The sequence below is a fragment of the Podarcis gaigeae genome, assembly GCF_964106915.1.
Source record: "Podarcis gaigeae genome assembly, chromosome: W".
Taxonomy (NCBI): Eukaryota; Metazoa; Chordata; class Lepidosauria; order Squamata; family Lacertidae; genus Podarcis; species Podarcis gaigeae.
This window is the reverse complement of record NC_139695.1, coordinates 11694899-11713423: the sequence shown is the minus strand read 5'-3', so window position 1 is coordinate 11713423 and position 18525 is coordinate 11694899.

The window sequence follows — 18525 nt, the reverse complement described above, 5'->3', positions numbered from 1 at the left end:
GCACAGAATTGTAAAGTCGGAAGGGACCTCAAGGGTCATCTATTCCAACCCCTTGCAATGCAAGAATCTCAACTAAAGTAGGGCTGCCATATGTCCAGGAATTGTTCAGAAAATGGTGTCTGGGCAATTCTTTGCTGAATCAGCAAAATGTCTGGGAAAACCTGAAGGTATGGCAAGTTGGGATATTTTTTTAAAAAAATATCTTAAAAATCTAAGAAAAGCCCCCCAAAAGAGAGATGTTCCCAAGAAAAGCTCAGCAACTTTGATCCAAAGAAAAAACAACAACTCAACAACTCTGTCCAGATTTTCACCATTGGGAATATGGCAACCCTAACTAAAGCATCTAGCATCCATGACAAATGGCCATCCAACCTCTGCTTTAAAATTTCCAAGAAAGGAGAGTCCACAACCTCTGTTCCACTGTTGAACAGCTCTTACAGTCAGAAACTTATTCCTGATATTTAGTTGGAATCTCCTTTCTTGTAACTGGAAGCCATTGGTTTGAGTCCTACCCTCCAGACCATAAAACAAGCTTGCACCATCTTCCATGTGACAGCCCTTGGGATATTTGAATATGGCTATCACATCTCCTCTTAGTTTCCTCTTTTCCAAGCTAAATATACTCAGCTCCTTCCAACTGTTCCCCCGAAGTCTTTGTTTCCAGACCCTTGATCATCTTGGTTGCCTTCCTCTGCACATGTTCCAGCTTGTCAATATATTGGCTATGGTCAGACTGTCGGAACCTGCGTTCGACCGAGTGACTCCTCTAGAATCGCCCTCCGACGTGATTAATGACCTGAGCCTTTGATAAGGCTCCAAGCACATTCCCATTAAGCAGAGTTTCAAAACAGCAGAAGTGACGAGAAATATAAGCTACATGCTAAGAGTTTTATTGCTAAGCTACGCAGACAGAAAAGAAATACATCCTCTCTCTGTGAGAGCAGAGAGCAACTGAAAAACAAAGGAACAGGAAACAGTAACATCACATCCATCTCCCGTCTTCTGTGAGACTTCCAACAGTATGGAATCTCTGGAATGTAAACAGAGTCTTGTGACTCCAAGCAACTGCACAGTGGCACAAACAGAAATTAACATTGCATTGGTTGCTCTCCAGAAGTGGGGCCTTTCCCAGCCTTGCAGCCCTTTCTAAACTGGGGGTAGCGGGGAGGGTACCCAAGACCTTCTTCCTAGGAAGCGCATGCTGTTAGGCCCTGAGCTACACCTGTCTCCAAGGACTAGATCCTATTTCTCAACCTCATTTTACCCAATCTGCAACATGGGATGCACTGCTAGGTAGGGGATTCAACATAGAAAGCTGCCTTGCACTGCATCAGGCTACTGGTCTAGGTTGGCATCACCCACATTGACTGGCAGTAGCTCTCCAGGCTTTCAAGCAAAAGCCTTTCCTTGGCCTTACCTGGAGATGCCAGGGTTGAACCTGGAACCTTCTGCCTGCAGAACAGGTGCTGTGCCCCTGACCTGAGCCCTGTCCTTCGATACTCATTGCTGTTGGCTTAGCAATGGGAGTAGCAGAACATGAATCTATTACTTTCCATGTTAAAAGTCATTTAACCCCATCAACCTTCCACTTTTGGGACAGATTTTTACTGGAATGTAAACAAAGTGAAGTTGCTGCGTCTGAAGCTAGGCTCTGGCAAAGTTATCAAGGTAAGGTGGGCTCCGTCCTTCCACCGCAGTGCAAGGATTCTTTCTTCCACTTCCACATCTAAGCAGAGTACAGCAGCCAAGGCTGTGTGGAAGGTTGAACAGCAGTGATGTTTTCTGAGCTCAAACTCTGATCAAATGGCTTCCTCAAGAACAGCAGGCAGGTAGCTTTCCCAGCTTGTCTACGTTTGCCAGTATCTGCTGGAGTGGGAGGCCCCAACAGGATCCCTTGATCCCCGCAAAATTCCTCATCCTGCCCTACTGGCCAATCAGGCTTGCCCTTTCTTTACAGGAGGAGTGGGGAACCTCAGGCCCAGCAGGGACTGAAACTGGCCCTCAGGATTCACCCCAGGCCATGCCCCTTGCCAAGCCTGCTCTGTGGCCTGGACCAAAACAGTCCTGGACCTCCAATGTTGCCTCTTGCTGTCCTGGATGAGAGACGGGGGGGGGGGGTGAGTGGGTGTCTAAAGTAGCCTATTGTACAAGGGTAAAAATTACATTCGTTGCCCCGGGTGAGTGTGTCTTCCTCTCAACGTGTTAGCGACCAAGAGAACCTCAGAAGGTTGTTGGGTGGTCAGTCTACCACCTGGAGAAAGTTCTACAAACGGAGGCTGTGGTTGCCTTCACCAGACTCCATGATGCCCCTTTTTTGTTCCCTTAGGTGAGGTTTGCAAAGGACGCTGGCTCTGCCGGACAGAGCCTGGGCCCCAGGGACTCCCTCACACCTTCACCAGGCCCACAATCAAAAAGCCCCGCTGCAGACCCAGCATGGCTGACTCCTTCTACTCCTGCTCCAAAGCCAGGGTGAGAAATAAATTGAGGGTGCTCTTAGCTTTTAAGCCTTCCATTCTCCCAGTTGTCGCATCCTAACTCTGCAGTCAATATGTTGCCACCTCTGTGTTTGAGGCTTTTGCCCTTCACCTCACCTGCATAACTCAGGCCCCATCTGCACAGTACCACCTTGAGATCTACGGATGAAGTCCGGTATACAAATTCAATAAATCATAATAAATCATATGTTCCAAATAGCACCATGCCATTTTCAACAGCCGTGGCTTCCTCCAAAGAATCCTGAGAGCCACCTCGTCTCATAGACAACCTGGCAAGGGCCACATTCCAGGGCTGAGCTGGGACGCCAGTGGACAGAGCAACAAATGGTCTCCTGCCTTCTGCCAGAAAATACACCATGTGGGGCTTCTTTCTGAACATGCCTCTCCCTGTCCTGGGAAGCAAGATGCACTGCCACAGTTCAAGGATACATTCCAGCCAAGCTAAAGCTCCCTTGGGGAGGTCATGAGGTGAGGACGGTGGGGGGCATGGCCAAGGCAGAGTCCCAAAGGCCAGTTTCAGTATCCTGCCCCTTAATAGACTCTTCCTACTGTGCTCAGGTTTGTTAATTCCCTTCCTTCCATACTGCAAGGAGCCTAAAGCTCAGGTGGCCTGGCTCAATCCCCAGGCACCCCAAGGCTGCTGCCAGTCAAAGTGGACAGTAGTGGGCTGGATGGGGTAGCAGTTAAAAGGGTCTGTCAGAGTAAGATCTGGGAGACCAGGGTTGCAGTCCCCATTCTGCCATGAAGGTGACCTTGGGCTAGCCACTCTCTCTCAGCCTAACTTACCTCACAGGGTTGTTGTGAAGATAAAAAAGGGAGGAAAACTATATACCACTACTTTGAGCTCCTTGGAAGAAAGATGGAACATAAAGAAAATAATAAGAACTATTATGATTCTGATATAAAGGATAGAAGCTCTCCTAGGGTGGCTTTTGAAAAGTGAGATCTACATATTATATTGCCTTGATTTCTTTTTTTACATGAGAGGATGGAAAGTATCAAATCATGCAAACATTCATGTGTGTAAAAAACAATTCTCCCTCAGCTATGTGGAGCAGAGCAGCCTGTTATCTGAGCAGAGCAACAGCTCACTGCAGAGGACCATGGAGCACACCCAGGCAAGGGTCCTACATGCTGAACAGAAGGTAAGCCCTGGCAGTGTGACAGCCACAACAGGAAGGCCAAGTGACTGAGGCTGTGGGGAGGGTTGTAGCACCCTGCTTGTGGTTACCGCTTAGCTGGAATGAAATATTCAACGAAGCAATAGAGAAATTAAAATAATAATTTATTTGTCAGACAAATAAATGAGAGACACAGTGGTATATGATTACCAAAGCTCTGCCCACTCCAGCCCTGATGGTCAGCACTTATATTTCCTCAGCTCAGCCCCCTTGCTTCTCCTTTGGCTGCCTCTGTCCAATCAGCCTGGTTGAAATTCCTATTGGCTGTTTGCTAGAACCAGTCATAAAAGATACACCCATTTCCTATTACCTTTTATGGGAGACAAAGAGCTATATTTCCTTCTATCTATAAATGGCAAATAAATAGTCATATATCTTACATTTGCCTCAACAAGGCACCTTAATTACCAGCTCACCTCTTGCCCTCTTTGCCCTCCAAAACAGATGGTTAATGGTTTTAAATTTTTATTTTAAACAGAGGTCAGAGATCTTGGGTTCACATTCTCACGCATCATCAATGAAAGATCTCCTTCTTTGGAGATCTTTAAGCAGAGGCCTGACAACCATATGTCAGGAGTGGTCTGATGGTGTTTCCTGCTTGGCAGAGGGTTGGGCTCGATGGCTCTTGTGGTCTCTTCCAACTATATGATTCTATGAAATAAGAATCTAACATAAGAATCTAACATTTCTTACTTTCTAAATCCTTTGCATAATTACATTTAAGCCAATATATTTCATACATAACATATATAAATTTAGAAGCAAAGGCCTTAGTAAAAGCTAAGTTCTCTAAGTTCTCTGAAGCGTCAAAGCAGCTTCAGAGAGAAGCCTCTTTCCCTAGCCAGCTGCTGTTTCTAAAAGCAACTTCTTCAATTTACCCTTTAACCTTATGAAAATGTGGCTCAAGTTTAATGGGAGGCACAATAATTCTTATTATTTACCAACTCTTAATTGTGTTTTTGCAGCTTGATTGTATTCTGTAATTTGTATGGTCAGCGTGACCTTTTGCTCCCAGCCTGTAATTTCCTTTTACAACCCTGAGGTACTCGTCTCCTGCAATAAATCAGTGGGGCCCTTGAACAGGAAGATAAACAGCTGCCAGAGTATTCAGCCAACTGCTTTATGCCTGGCATGAGAGATACAAACATTTGCAAATATATTTTTTAAGCTCATTTTAAAATACAGATCTTGATCTGATGCCTCATAATACAGATCTTGATCAGATGCCTCAGGGTAAGTGCTATCCTAGGAGTTCACAATCGCTAGTGCAGGTCACAATTCCCCTTTGCCTGCAGGCCAGAAATAAGTTACGTTTCTGAGCAGCAGCAACAACAAAATAGAACAAACGACTGGCTAGGTATACATGCACATACAGGTAAGATTCATAAGCTTCAGGTAATCCTTTGAAAAGCACCTCAGGTTGAATATGAGAGAACAACAGAATGTCCCTTTAAAATCTAACAGAGTGACTAAAAAAAATGCACCACATTCACATGCTATGCTAAACTGTGGGTTCGCATGACGTGAGCAAGCACAGTGAACGTCCCCCTCACCTCCTCCTATGCAGCCAAGAAGAAGGGTGTGAGAGTTTCCACTTCTAGGTAACCGTTGCTTCCTCTGTTATCTGAACTGAGAGCAGCCATTAATGTTAAGTAGAATTAGTTTCTGAAGTTAGTTTATTGAAACAAACATTTGAAGTTGGTGTGTTTGATATTAACCATAGTTGATGTTAACTGCAGCTCGTTGTACCAGGCAACACAGCAAACCATGGCTAGGCATGTGTCAGGGTTCCTGACCGCATGAGAGGAGGAGATGTAAGGGGAGAGCATGCAAATCAAGGTTTGCTGTGGTCTGTTCTTGCTTGGGCATCAGCCTGCAAACCCTGCCATTAAGGGATCTTACATGCATCTTACCCTGAGGCCACTGAGATTTTCAGTGATATAATCAGCCCTTGGACCACAGAATAAGCAGAGTGCTCTTAACCCCAGAATGCCATTGCCTCTTTTGATAAAATGTTCTCCCCTCTTGCTGTTCTTGCTTCTGGTGGTGTTAACTCTCCTCTCCTTGTCTCTGCTTTTCTCTCTAGCAGCACATTCCACCACTGGATCGGGGGTGGGACCAGGTGAGGCATTGTCCTTGGGTGTCCTGATTACATGAGCATTTCCTTCCTCCCCTCATACTTTTGCAGGTCACCATTTCATACTTTTAGCAGGTTAAAACCCCACGCCTTCTGCAGGTGTCTCTTGTTGTGAAGCCTCTCTGTACCTTGGCGTCCCAGCTTCAATGACAATGGGTTTTGCTAAATCAGGGGTGGGGGGGACTCCAGGCCGCTGGACCAAAGGCCACCTTCCAGGCCTATGTGTCTGGCCCTCAAAACTCCTTCCAAGCCACGCACCCTCACCAGTCCTACTTTGCACCCTCCTTGAGTGTTTTGCCTGGCTAGGTAAAGGTAAAGGTACCCCTGCCCGTACGGGCCAGTCTTGACAGACTCTGGGGTTGTGTGCCCATCTCACTCAAGAGGCCAGGGGCCAGCGCTGTCCGGAGACACTTCCGGGTCACGTGGCCAGCGTGACAAAGCTGCATCTGGCGAGCCAGAGCCGCACACGGAAACGCCGTTTACCTTCCCGCTGGTAAGCGGTCCCTATTTATCTACTTGCACCCGGAGGTGCTTTCGAACTGCTAGGTTGGCAGGCGCTGGGACCGAGCAGCGGGAGCGCACCCCGCCGCAGGGATTCGAACCGCCGACCTTTCGATCGGCAAGTCCTAGGCGCTGAGGCTTTAACCCACAGCGCCACCTGCGTCCCTTTGCCTGGCTAGATCAGGCCAAAAGCCCATCTTATTCTCACAACCAGATGTCCCAAAAGGGAATCCTACAAGCAGGATCTGCCCTCACCCCACTTGCAATTCCCAGGAACAGCATGCTGCCTCCAGCTGTGGAGGGAGACCCTAGCCCTTGTGGCTGGTGGCTGTGGATAGCTTTTTCTGCTCCATTGTTTTGTCAAATCTGCTGCTAAAGCCATCCAACTTGGTGGCCTTCATTCCATCTTGTGGGAGATTGCTCTGCTGTGTGAAGATGTCCTTTCTTTTGTCTGTCTTGAATTTTCTGAGAAAATCTTTTCTGCTCTCCATTTTATGCACCTTTGTCATGCATGCTTTTTCCTGAACTAACTAAAATGCCCAAGACTTGTGCCTCCCCCCACCCCCTGCTCCTCATAGCCTTGCCAGTAGACCAGTCCTTCAGGGTGTTTCCTGGGAGACTCATTCTTAGCATTTGGGAGCCTCCAAAAGCACATCTCTTGCATCCTCCCAGGAAAAGTCTTGTGGGCTCTCCTTCCCCATATGTTCTCCTGTCTCCGGTCAGGAAGGAGATAGTGGAAGCCAAGGTGCAGATCTCCCAGCTCCTGCTGGAGTTGATCGATCGTCAGAAGCAGGGGACACACAATCTCCTTCGAAGACTCTTGACTTTAATTCTATCCATTAAAAAAAGGCAAGCTTCTGATCTCTACAAACTTGATTGATTGTATTTCTATGCTTTTTTGTTGAAATGAATCTCCAGCTTACAAACAATAAATAACAATAACATAATGTAACATAATAGAAAATGGGTTTGTTCAGATTCTGGAGTTTCCTTGCCCTGCATGCAAGAGCAGAGCGGTGTAAGACTAAGAAGAAACATGTGATATGTCTTTAAAGTTACACGGAGGCCCCATCCACACTATACAGCGTTATCATACCACTGCAGTCAGTCATGGCTTTCTCCCAAGGAATCCTGGGAAGTGTGGTTTATTCCGGCTGCCAATAGTTGTGTTGAAGTGGAGAGCCCTGCTTAAGCAGCCATTTTCAGCATAGTTTAACAGTCTGGGAAGGGCATCATGGCGGAAGCCACGGAAGCAAGCAGCTCCTGAAGCCAGCCAGAACAAATTGGGCTACCTGGCTGGCCCCGGACTGCTGGGACTGCTGCTGCTGCTGCCAGAAACGACAAGGAATTGGGTGAGCCAGGCGCAGCAACAGCCACCCGGGCGACTGCCCAGGGACAACCTGAGACCGAAGCCGGCAAAGAGGAGAGAGGGAAAAAAAACAAAAACAAACACGGAGCCCTGACCTGCTGCTGCTATCACCAAAGCTGCTGCTGCTGAGAAGGGAAAGGAGGAGAGGTAGGAAGAGCACCGGGAGGGCAAGGGAAGCCGTGAAAACACACGTGGCTGAGCCTGACCGGAACCTCTTCTCCCCCCCCCCCCCAACCTCGACTAGCACGCCAAAAGCAGGCTGAAGCCCAGAGGGAAGCCCGTTGGGAAAAGACCTCGCTTTTTTCAATTTTTTATTTTTTACTTCCTATTTGTGTGCGTGTTTTTTACTATTTTTTTCTCCTATATTTTTTTAAAAAATACATATTACCAACTTTTTTTATATATTATATTATTACCATTAACTCTATCCTCTTTTTTTAATACACAAAACTCCCCCCTTTCATATATTTTAAACCCCCTTTTTTTATACCCCCTTTTTCCTTCCCCCCTTCCCTAAGTCTTCAGCCCTTTCGCTAAATTATTATTACCACCATTTTTAAAATACATCCATATATTACCTAAAAGCACATTTTCCATCCCCCCAAAAGGGGAGGGGACGTTTTGTTGTTGTTGTTGTTGTTGTTGTTGTTGTTGTTGTTGTTGTTGTTGTTGTTGTTGCTGTTGTCCTCTTTCCTTCCTTCCCAATATTTTTTACTTTATTTTTACCAGACAAGCCACCCCTCTCTAAATTATTTTCCCTATTTTCTGTATTTCGTTTTATTTTTACCCCATTCTCTACCCTCATTTCTATTTTTTGAAAAAGGGGAAAACACTTTTTTAAAAATTACTATTTTTCATCATCATTATTACTTTTTTTTTAAAAAAAATCATTTTTATTATTATTACTATCACTATTATTATTCCTCTCTTCCTTTTAGTCCCCCTTTAGTTTCTTAGTTTGTCTGTTTTTGAAGAGGGAGCCTTACCTTCCCCCCCCCCATTGTCCTGCAACTATTACCATCCTCTCTAAAAATTAAAATAAAATAAAATAAAAATACTCCCCCCTATATCAGTGCTATTGCCACTGGTGCCCTTCCCCCCTCCCTTTCTCTTTTCCTTCCTTTTCCTTTCCTCCCCCCCCCCCCCGCTTCCTTCTCTCTCTCCCTTTCCCCCTCCTTTTTAAAAGAACACATACACATTATTATTTTAAATTTGCACCTTTCAAAAGGTCTCTCTATACATTTTCATTTCTACACTACTTTTACCTTTGGCATTTGATATACAAATACTACTGCCAGGCATCACAACTTCAACACCTTCAGATCTCTCATCTCCTCTCCCCCCCCTCCCCACTTTCCCCCTTTGATTTAGTCTGCTTTTCTAGTCTCTCTTACTCTCCTAACCCTAAAATCTACATACACACGCCCCCCCCCCCACTTTCATTAGCAATCCCCCCTCCCAAGGGGTCTTTTACCTCATACTATAACTAGAACCACCACTGCAACCAAACATTTTCGTCTTGTCTTGTCTTGTCTGTCCCTCCCTCCCCTCCCCCTTCCCTGCCTCCCTCCCTCCCTCCCTCCCCTATACCTGACATTGGCGTCACAAACGACAGGGAGGATGGCCTGCCCCTGAACTAGGCCATCCACACCAGCTGAGACCCAGGACCAACCGGCCAAACGCCAGATGGCCCAAAATACCCCCAACAAACACCTATATGACTACATATATACTCTCTATAATCTATTCCCCAATCTTTAACCCAAATCTGATCCTAATCCCCCACCCACCACACGCTAGGTCAGCACAACCCCATTGGTTTGTTAAACAACATAAAGTGAGAGACACAGGACAACCTGGATGGGTTGGCAAAGAATCACCCTACATAATAGATAAGCAAGTTGGCTAGCCTAAAAGCAATTACACTAAATGTGAGGGGGCTGGGAAACCCCATAAAAAGAAAATGCATCACCTCATACATAAACACCATGAAACCACACATCACCTTCCTACAAGAAATACACAACCCACCCAAAGGGAGAAAACTCCTGAGCGACCCCCGCTTCAGTCAGCAGTGGGTCGCACGAGGCTCAGGGAAAGCTCGCGGTGTAGCCATAATACTCAGTAGAGACCTGAACTTCACTGCCACAACAGTCCTGAAGGACAAGAAAGGCAGATTCGTTTTTGCTAAAGGGACACTAGATGGCAAAATCAAACTGACAATTGGCTCCATATATGCCCCAAACGCGAAACAACTAGAATTCTTCCAGAAGACACTAAATAAGTTCCTCTCCTTCTCTGAAGGGGAAGCAATCCTAGGAGGGGACCTCAATCTAAATATGAAAGGTATATCCCTGAAAGACATCCACCCTACAACCCCATGGGCAACCTTCCTCCGAAGGAAACCCCCCAAAACTAGGAACTCTTAAAAGGTAAAGGTAAAGGTACCCCTGCCCGTACGGGCCAGTCTTGACAGACTCTGGGGTTGTGCGCCCATCTCACTTAAGAGGCCAGGGGCCAGCGCTGTCCGGAGACACTTCCGGGTCACGTGGCCAGCGTGACATCGCTGCTCTGGCGAGCCAGAGCCGCACACGGAAACGCCGTTTACCTTCCCGCTGGTAAGTGGTCCCTATTTATCTACTTGCACCCGGAGGTGCTTTCGAACTGCTAGGTTGGCAGGCGCTGGGACCGAGCAGCGGGAGCGCACCCCGCCGCAGGGATTCGAACCGCCGACCTTTCGATCGGCGAGTCCTAGGCGCTGAGGCTTTAACCCACAGCGCCAAGTTACTAAAAATGTTAAAAAAACAAGGGTCTTGTGGAGTGCTGTACCCCAAGAAAGAGTGGGGGAGCAGCAAGAAGTAGTGACGACTCTGTGAAAGCCTTTGTCTCCAAAAGATGTTTTCGGTGTGGACGTAATAGCCATCTCATAAAAAACTGTCCTGTAGAGGCCCAGGAGTCCAGGGACGGCCGGAAAGGAATGCAGGGAAAGCAGATAAGAGATGGTTCTCAGGCGCAGAGGCGTGGGAAAGCCGCCAAAGGCCCTGGCCGTGGTAAAAGCAAGGAGAAAACATCTCTGTTCCACCTGGCTGCGTCCATGGCAACGTTGCAGCACCCCAAACAAGCAGCCAGCCTCTCTTTTATTGTCGATACGGGAGCGACGCACACTCTAGTGCCATCAAGTGGGCTTCTTCGGAGCTGCAAGTCTGTGCAAAGTGGAAGATTTGTGTCGCTGGCAGATGGCAGCAAGAGACCTTTGACTCAGTCTAGGACTTTCTATTGTTCGTTCCTAGACCATGAGGTCCAGGCTTTTGTGGTTCCAGAAATTGCCAACTGCCTTTTATCCATGTCTGCTTTAGTAGCTGACGGTTTCTGTGTACAGTTTGCAAATAACATGTGTTCTTTTTTCAGGGATGGGAGACAACTGTTCAGTGTTGAGTGCAAGAATAGGCTGTTCGTGGTTGAGATGCCTATTGCTGGTGATGACCCCCCTGAGGTAACACAGGTGCAGTGCACAAACGTGCCACCACATGATGGCTGTTCCCATCTATGGCACAGAAGATTTGCTCACACGAATTGGTCCTATGTCAAGAAGGCCCCAGAGTGTGCAGAGGGTTGCACGTTTAAGGGATATGATAAGTTCTTAGACTGCAGGGCCTGTAAGCAATCCAAGGTAACAACATGCTCATATCCCAGGTCGGGCAGAAAAACTAGCAAGCCCTTTGAGCTAGTTCATGCAGATTTGTGTGGGCCCATGCCAGTGGCATCTCTGGGTGGGTCTAAACACGTTTTGCTGCTTTTGGATGATTTTTCAAAGAACTCTTGGATTTTTACGATCAAACACAAAGGGGAAGCTGCTGCATTGATTAAAGATTGGATCACAGCAGTAGAGTTGAAATTTTATACAAACAAACCACCTTTGTTTACGGAGTTAACTAGGTCTGCGCTGCAGATTTTTTTTCCGCCAGAAGGTGACGCAGGACTCCCACAACGCTTTTGGGCTGAGGGGTGGAAATGTGCGGCTTTTGTCCAGAATCGCGTGTTTAATTCAACTGTAGGGGACACGCCCTATTTTCTGCTGCACGGTAAGAAGTCCAAAGTGTTTTTGGCTGTGAGGCTTGGGTCCTCATTCCAAAGGCCAAACATAGAAAGGGTGAACCAAGGTCCAGGAAGATGATCTTTGTGGGTCATCAAAAATTAGTGTGCTGGACCCGGGGGTAAGGTACCGTGGGCGTAAGCAGAGTCCACACGAAGAGGGGCGAGGTCCGAGGCGGAGAGCCGGGCGGGGAACAGGAACGCTGGAACAGGAGGCCGAGCAGGGAACAGGAACACCGGATGGTCAGGAACAGGAGGCTGAGCAGGGATCAGGAACACAGGAAGGTCCGAAGCCAACCACGACGTTGCTCCCGCAACCTGGGGCCGGGCTGACTGGGCTTTTATCCTCTTCTAAGGCCAGGGGCGGTCCCGGCCCCAGGAGCCCCGCCTCCTCTGACCTTAAGGCGAGCACTCCTGGGAGCAACCAGTTCCCTTCGCCTCTCTGCCCTAAGCCTCTGCAGATCAGGAGAGGCCGAAGGGTTACTGGGCCCTGGAGGAGGCGCACCTGTAGCCACTGAGTCCTCAAGCCCCTCTGGGGCCAGAAGGGTTTCACCTGGGGCCAGCTCCTGGTGCTCTGCCACAGGTGCAGGCTCTTCAGCATCTAGGCCTTGCCCCAGTTCAGCCGGCCCTGGAGGCAGGGACTCCTGTGCAGGCTGGGATTCCTCTGGTTCGTCCTCTGAATCAGAATCCCAGGCCATCACACCATCCCCCCTCCCAGGCCCCCCCCTCAACCGAGGGTCCAGACCCGGCTTGCCGGGGTACATCGCATGGAACTCTCGGAGGCAGGCAGGTGCGTGGACGTTGGCCGCTGGTTCCCAGGAGCGGTCCTCCGGTCCCTACCCCTTCCAGTCAATGAGATACTGCAGCTTTCCCCTGCGGTAACGGGAGTCCAGGATGCGTTCCACCTCGTACTCAGGCTCTCCCTGAACCAACACTGGCTGCGGTCGGGGACGGTTCGGGTGGAACTCGTCGAGTGGGGCCACCGGACTCAGAAGGGACCTGTGGAAGACCGGGTGAACCTTCAGGGTTGCGGGCAACCGGAGACGGAATGCCACAGGAGAGACTTGGTCCACGATAGGAAACGGGCCGGTGAAGCGGGCGTCCAACTTCCGCGAAGGTCGAGAGGGGTGGAGGTGGCGAGTGGAGAGCCAAACCAGGTCACCGACGCACTGGCCTTTAGAGGAGAATAAGGATTTTAAAATTGTGTCGGCTTTCAGACTTGGAAAGGTTGCAAGGAAAGACAAGCCCAGAGATTGTTTGATAACTTTGAGATCGAAGGAGGAAAGAGATAAGATACTAGGCCTACACTACGGAAAGTCACTGGACATTTTGGATAGAAGAGCTGAAATTTACAAAGATATTCCGAAACAACTTCTGGACCTTAGATCCACCTATCTTGAACTGGTCAAACTGTTGAGGAGCAACTCAATTATTTTTAGGTGGGAATTTCCTCAGGGACTATCCTTTACTTTCAGAGGGAAGAAGGTTAAAATTAAATCACCTGAAGATAAAGACAAATTTCTGATTGCCTACGGAGAGGACCTTCAAAAAGGGACTGAAATACCTTTGGGGCCTGGACCACTAGCTGTACCTCCACCTTTGGAACCTGAAGATCCAGAGAAAAAGATACCGCCACTAGAGGAATAACAGATTTATTCAGGATGTCTCTGCAACTTTTGAGCTGGAATATTAATGGATGCAACTCCCCGGAAAAAAGGAGGAAGATATTTCATATATTGAAAAAAGAACAATTGGACATTATTTGTTTACAAGAAACACATGTGACTAGGCTCCATAAAAAAGTGTTAATAAATAAAAGATTAGGCCAAGAATTTATCTCTTCGGACCGTGTGAAGAAAAGAGGAGTGGTGATTTATGCAAAGGAGAGCCTGTCACCAAAAATTTTATTTAAAGATGAGCAAGGAAGAATTTTGGCAATTGAGGTACAGTATCAAGGAGAGAAGCTTTTGATATTAGGAATTTACGCACCAAATGAGGGGAAATCGGAATTTTACAAGAAGTTGCATGAGAGCATGCTGGATTATCTGGACTATGACAACATCATTATGATGGGAGACATGAATGGGGTGGTATCAACCAATATGGATAAGTCACAAAGTCAAAATGTGACAAAAGACGGCAGACTACCTAAGACTTTTTTTGAACTGACTGACAATATGGACTTGATTGATATTTGGAGGATAAAGAACCCCTTGGGAAGAGAGGGAACATTTTTTTCTGAGGCCCAACTGACATGGACAAGAATTGACCAAATATGGATATCTAGAGGTCTGGCACCTAAGATCAGAAAGGTGGAAATCTGCTCAAAGACCTGCTCCGACCATAATGCAGTAAAGATGGACATGAGACTACTACCAACCGGCTCCTTTAGATGGAAGATGAATGACAATTTGTTTAGAGATCAGGAGATTACCAAGAAGGCCCAAAAAGTCTTGAAGGATTATTTTGAGATAAATTTGAACACTACGGTGGAAAAAAGAATTATCTGGGATGCAAGTAAGGCTGTGATGAGGGGGTTCTTGATACAACAGAATGCTGTAAAGAAAAGGACACAAAATGAGAAAAAAGATAAGATCCTGGAGAAAATTAAAGAATGTGAGAAGAAATTAAGATCAAAACCGAAGTCACAGCCGATTCTGAGAGAAATTAAACTCTATCAAGCACAATATTCCAAATTGATAAACCAGGAAATAGAGTGGAAAGTTAAATTAATGAAACAAAGAACATTTGAATCGGCAAATAAATGTGGGAAACTGCTAGCATGGCAGTTGAAGAAGAGACAAAAACTAAATACAGTTACAAATTTAGAGATTGAAGGAAGAAACATTCAGAACCCTGTGGAGATTCGAAAGTGCTTCCAGAAATATTTCACAATTGTATACTCAAGGGCCGCAAAATGAGGTTGAGATAGAGCAATTTTTGATAAAGAATGGACTACCAAAACTATCACAAGAAAATAGATCAATCCTGAACTGTAAAATAACACGATTAGAGATTGAACAAGCCATTCAGAATATGCAGCTGGGCAAATCTCCAGGGCCAGATGGGCTCACTGCCAAGTATTATAAGACACTGAAAGGCTATTTGATACATCCATTGATGGAGGTTGGCAATGGAATTTTGGAGGGGAAGAAGGCGCCGGAATCGTGGAAAGAAGCTTTCATCACATTGATACCTAAATCGGAAACGGAAAAGACACAACTTAAGAACTACCGTCCCATCTCCCTTTTAAATGTGGATTACAAAATATTTGCAGACATTTTAGCAAGTAGATTTAAAAAAGTTTTAAATGAAATAATCCATAAGGACCAGGCAGGCTTTCTCCCAGGTAGACATTTGTTTGCTAACACAAGGAACATTATTGACATTTTGGAACTTCTACAAACAAATATCAATACAAAAGCTGTGTTAATTTTTATAGATGCAGAGAAAGCCTTTGATAATATTTCCTGGAAATTTATGAAGAAAAATTTGGAAGGGATGGGAGTGGGAAGGGGTTTTGAAAATGGGATAGATGCAATTTATTCAGAGCAAAAGGCCAAATTGATAGTCAACAATGTGGTGACAGAAGAGTTTAAAATTGAAAAAGGAACACGACAAGGTTGTCCTATCTCTCCCCTGTTATTTATTTCGGTCCTGGAGGTGCTCTTGAATATGATTAGAGGAGACCGGTTGGTTGAAGGAATTCAGGTCGGAGCGAAACACTACAAACTTAAAGCTTTTGCAGATGACCTGGTTTTGACTCTACAGGAGCCAGAATCTAGCACGAAAAGGGTATTACAATTGATTCAAGAGTTTGGTCGGGTGGCGGGATTTAAATTAAACAAGCAAAAAACTAAGGTATTGGAAACAAACTTAACGGCTACAGAGTCAGAAAGGTTTCAGAAAGAGACAGAGTTAAACGTGGTTAAAAAAGTAAAATACCTAGGGGTAAACATATCAGCAAAAAAATTGAGCTTATTTAAGGATAATTATGAGAAATGTTGGTTAGAAATCAAGAGAGATTTAGAAAGTTGGTCGAGATTGAAACTTTCCTTGTTAGGCCGGATTGCCGCTATAAAGATGAATGTATTGCCAAAAATGCTGTTTTTGTTTCAAACTTTGCAGATTGTGGACAAAACGGAGTGCTTTGGGAAGTGGCAGAGAGATATTTCCAAATTTGTCTGGCAGGGCAAAAAGCCCAGAATAAAGTTTAAGATACTAACTGATGCGAAAGAAAGAGGGGGCTTTGCCCTGCCAGACTTAAGGCTGTATTACGAATCAGCAGCTTTCTGCTGGCTAAAAGATTGGCTGCTTCTCGAAAACACTGATGTATTGGATTTGGAAGGCTTCAACAATGCTTTTGGTTGGCATGCATATTTATGGTATGATAAGGCTAAGATTCATAAGGCGTTCAAGAACCATATTGTCAGAAAAGCAGTATTTAACGTCTGGATAAAATATTGGAAAATAAAATACTTATTGGAAAATAAAACTCCGAGGTGGCTTTCACCATTGGAAGCTAAGGCCCGGAAAAGACTCAATATGGAGGCCGAATGGCCAAAGTATTGGGAAATATTAGAAAAAGATGGAGATAATTGGAAATTGCAGAGTTTGGAGAAAATGAAAGACAAAGTGCGAGATTGGCTACATTACGCTCAGATTAAAGAAGTTTTAAAACTTGACAAAAAGTTAGGATTCCAGGTGGAAAAATCGAAGTTGGAAACGGAATTGTTAGAGCCTAAGACTAAGGTACTTTCAAGAATGTATAACTTGCTGTTAAAATGGAACACACAAGATGAAACGGTCAAATCGGCTATGATAAAGTGGGCACAGGACATTGGGTATAATATCATGTTTGAGGACTGGGAAAGGTTGTGGACCATGGGGCTGAACTTCACTGCATGTAATGCTTTGAAAGAAAATGTTATGAAAATGATATATAGATGGTACATGACCCCAGTCAAACTTGCAAAAATATACCATTTGTCTGATAACAAATGTTGGAAATGTAAAGAAAATGAAGGAACGTTCTTTCACCTCTGGTGGACTTGCCCTAGAGTGAAGGCTTTCTGGGAAATGATATATAATGAGCTGAAAACGGTGTTTAAGTATACTTTTCCAGAGGCCTTTCTTCTGGGCATTGTTGGCCAGAGGGTGTTAAAGAAGGACCGAACATTCTTTATGTATGCAACAACAGCAGCAAGGATACTCGTCGCCAAGCACTGGAAAACCCAAGATTTACCCACACTGGAAGAATGGCAGATGCAACTGATAGACTACATGGAACTGGCCGAGATGACCGGCAGAATCCGAGACCTGGGAGAGGAGACGGTAGAAGAAGATTGGAAGAAATTCAAGACCTACCTACAGAAACATTGTAAATTGTATGAATGTTAAGAAGGATGCTAGATCATAAATAACTTGGCACCATTAAGTTAGGTGAAGTGATATATGAAGATAAATTAAATTTAAGAAAAGACAAATTTTGGATAATTATTAGGCTAAATTTAAACTTTTAAGATTTGAATAAATGATATCGAAAATTTGAGACACAACATTGGAAAATTAGATAATAAGAATGGAAATAAGGTGATAAATTGCTGGTTAGATATTTATAAATTAGGAACGCAGGAGAGGGAGATGCGAGGGAGTCCAAAGAAGTTAAGAAAATATGTTATGATATGTGTTATCTTGTTTTTTATTTTTATTGTAATTTATAAAAAAAAATTCAATAAATATTTATTTTAAAAAAATGTTTTGTCTCATCTTCTAGTATATATGGGATTATATGGCGTATTTGGTTGGCAATGTAATATGCTTCTATGTTGGGGATGAAGAATGTTAATTGCTCAGATAAGCCTTGGCGTCCAGCCCGCTTCGGCTGCGCAGTTCTGCTGGGCCTCCGGACTTCAAAAGCCACATTCCAAAGGCTCTGAGCAAACGCAGAGTTTAACACAGCGGCAAGAAAAAGCTGCAAGCTCCAATGCGTTCTTCAGTGTGCTTAAATAAAATCCACTCAGGATATTAGCAGCTAGAAGCAGTTTTTATTTACAGCAGACTATCCATTGTCTATCACAGCGAATAGCATCGTGTAAACACGTCCTCTCTCCTCAAAAGCGAAAGTAGAGAGAAAAAAACAAAGGCTGGAGACTCTCAGATATGACGTGTCTCCTCCCTCCTCCCAATTTGTAGGCAGGGCGTACACTCTGAGCTGTTTAACCCTGTAAGCTCAGGTTCTCCTCACACCCCCTCTCGCCCTGCACTACTGTGGGGAAAGTATGTACAGAACTTACCCCCAACTCCAAACCACCACAAAACTCCCCATGACGCTGGAAGCTTAAAGGTTTGGTAAATCCATCGGCCAAGTTATTGTGACTGGCACAATACCTCAGCCGAATCAAACCTGACTGAACACTCTGACATACATTTTGGAAGCGTATGTCCAGATGCTTGGTTCTGGCCTTAAATTGCGCAGATTCAGCCAATTTCAAACAAGGTTGATTGTCTTCCCAAACCGTGATGGGCAAGCTACAATCCCCATAGATCTCTTGCACCAAGCATCTATAGAACTCTAGTTCCCGAAACAAATCAGACAGTGCACTGAATTCAGCCTCAGTAGAAGACAGCGCAACGAGACTTTGCTTCCGGGACTTCCATCCAATTAGTGACTTCCCAAACTTTACCACTAACCCAGACACAGACTTGTGGTCCTGCAAATTCGCCCAGTCACTGTCCGCATAGCATGTG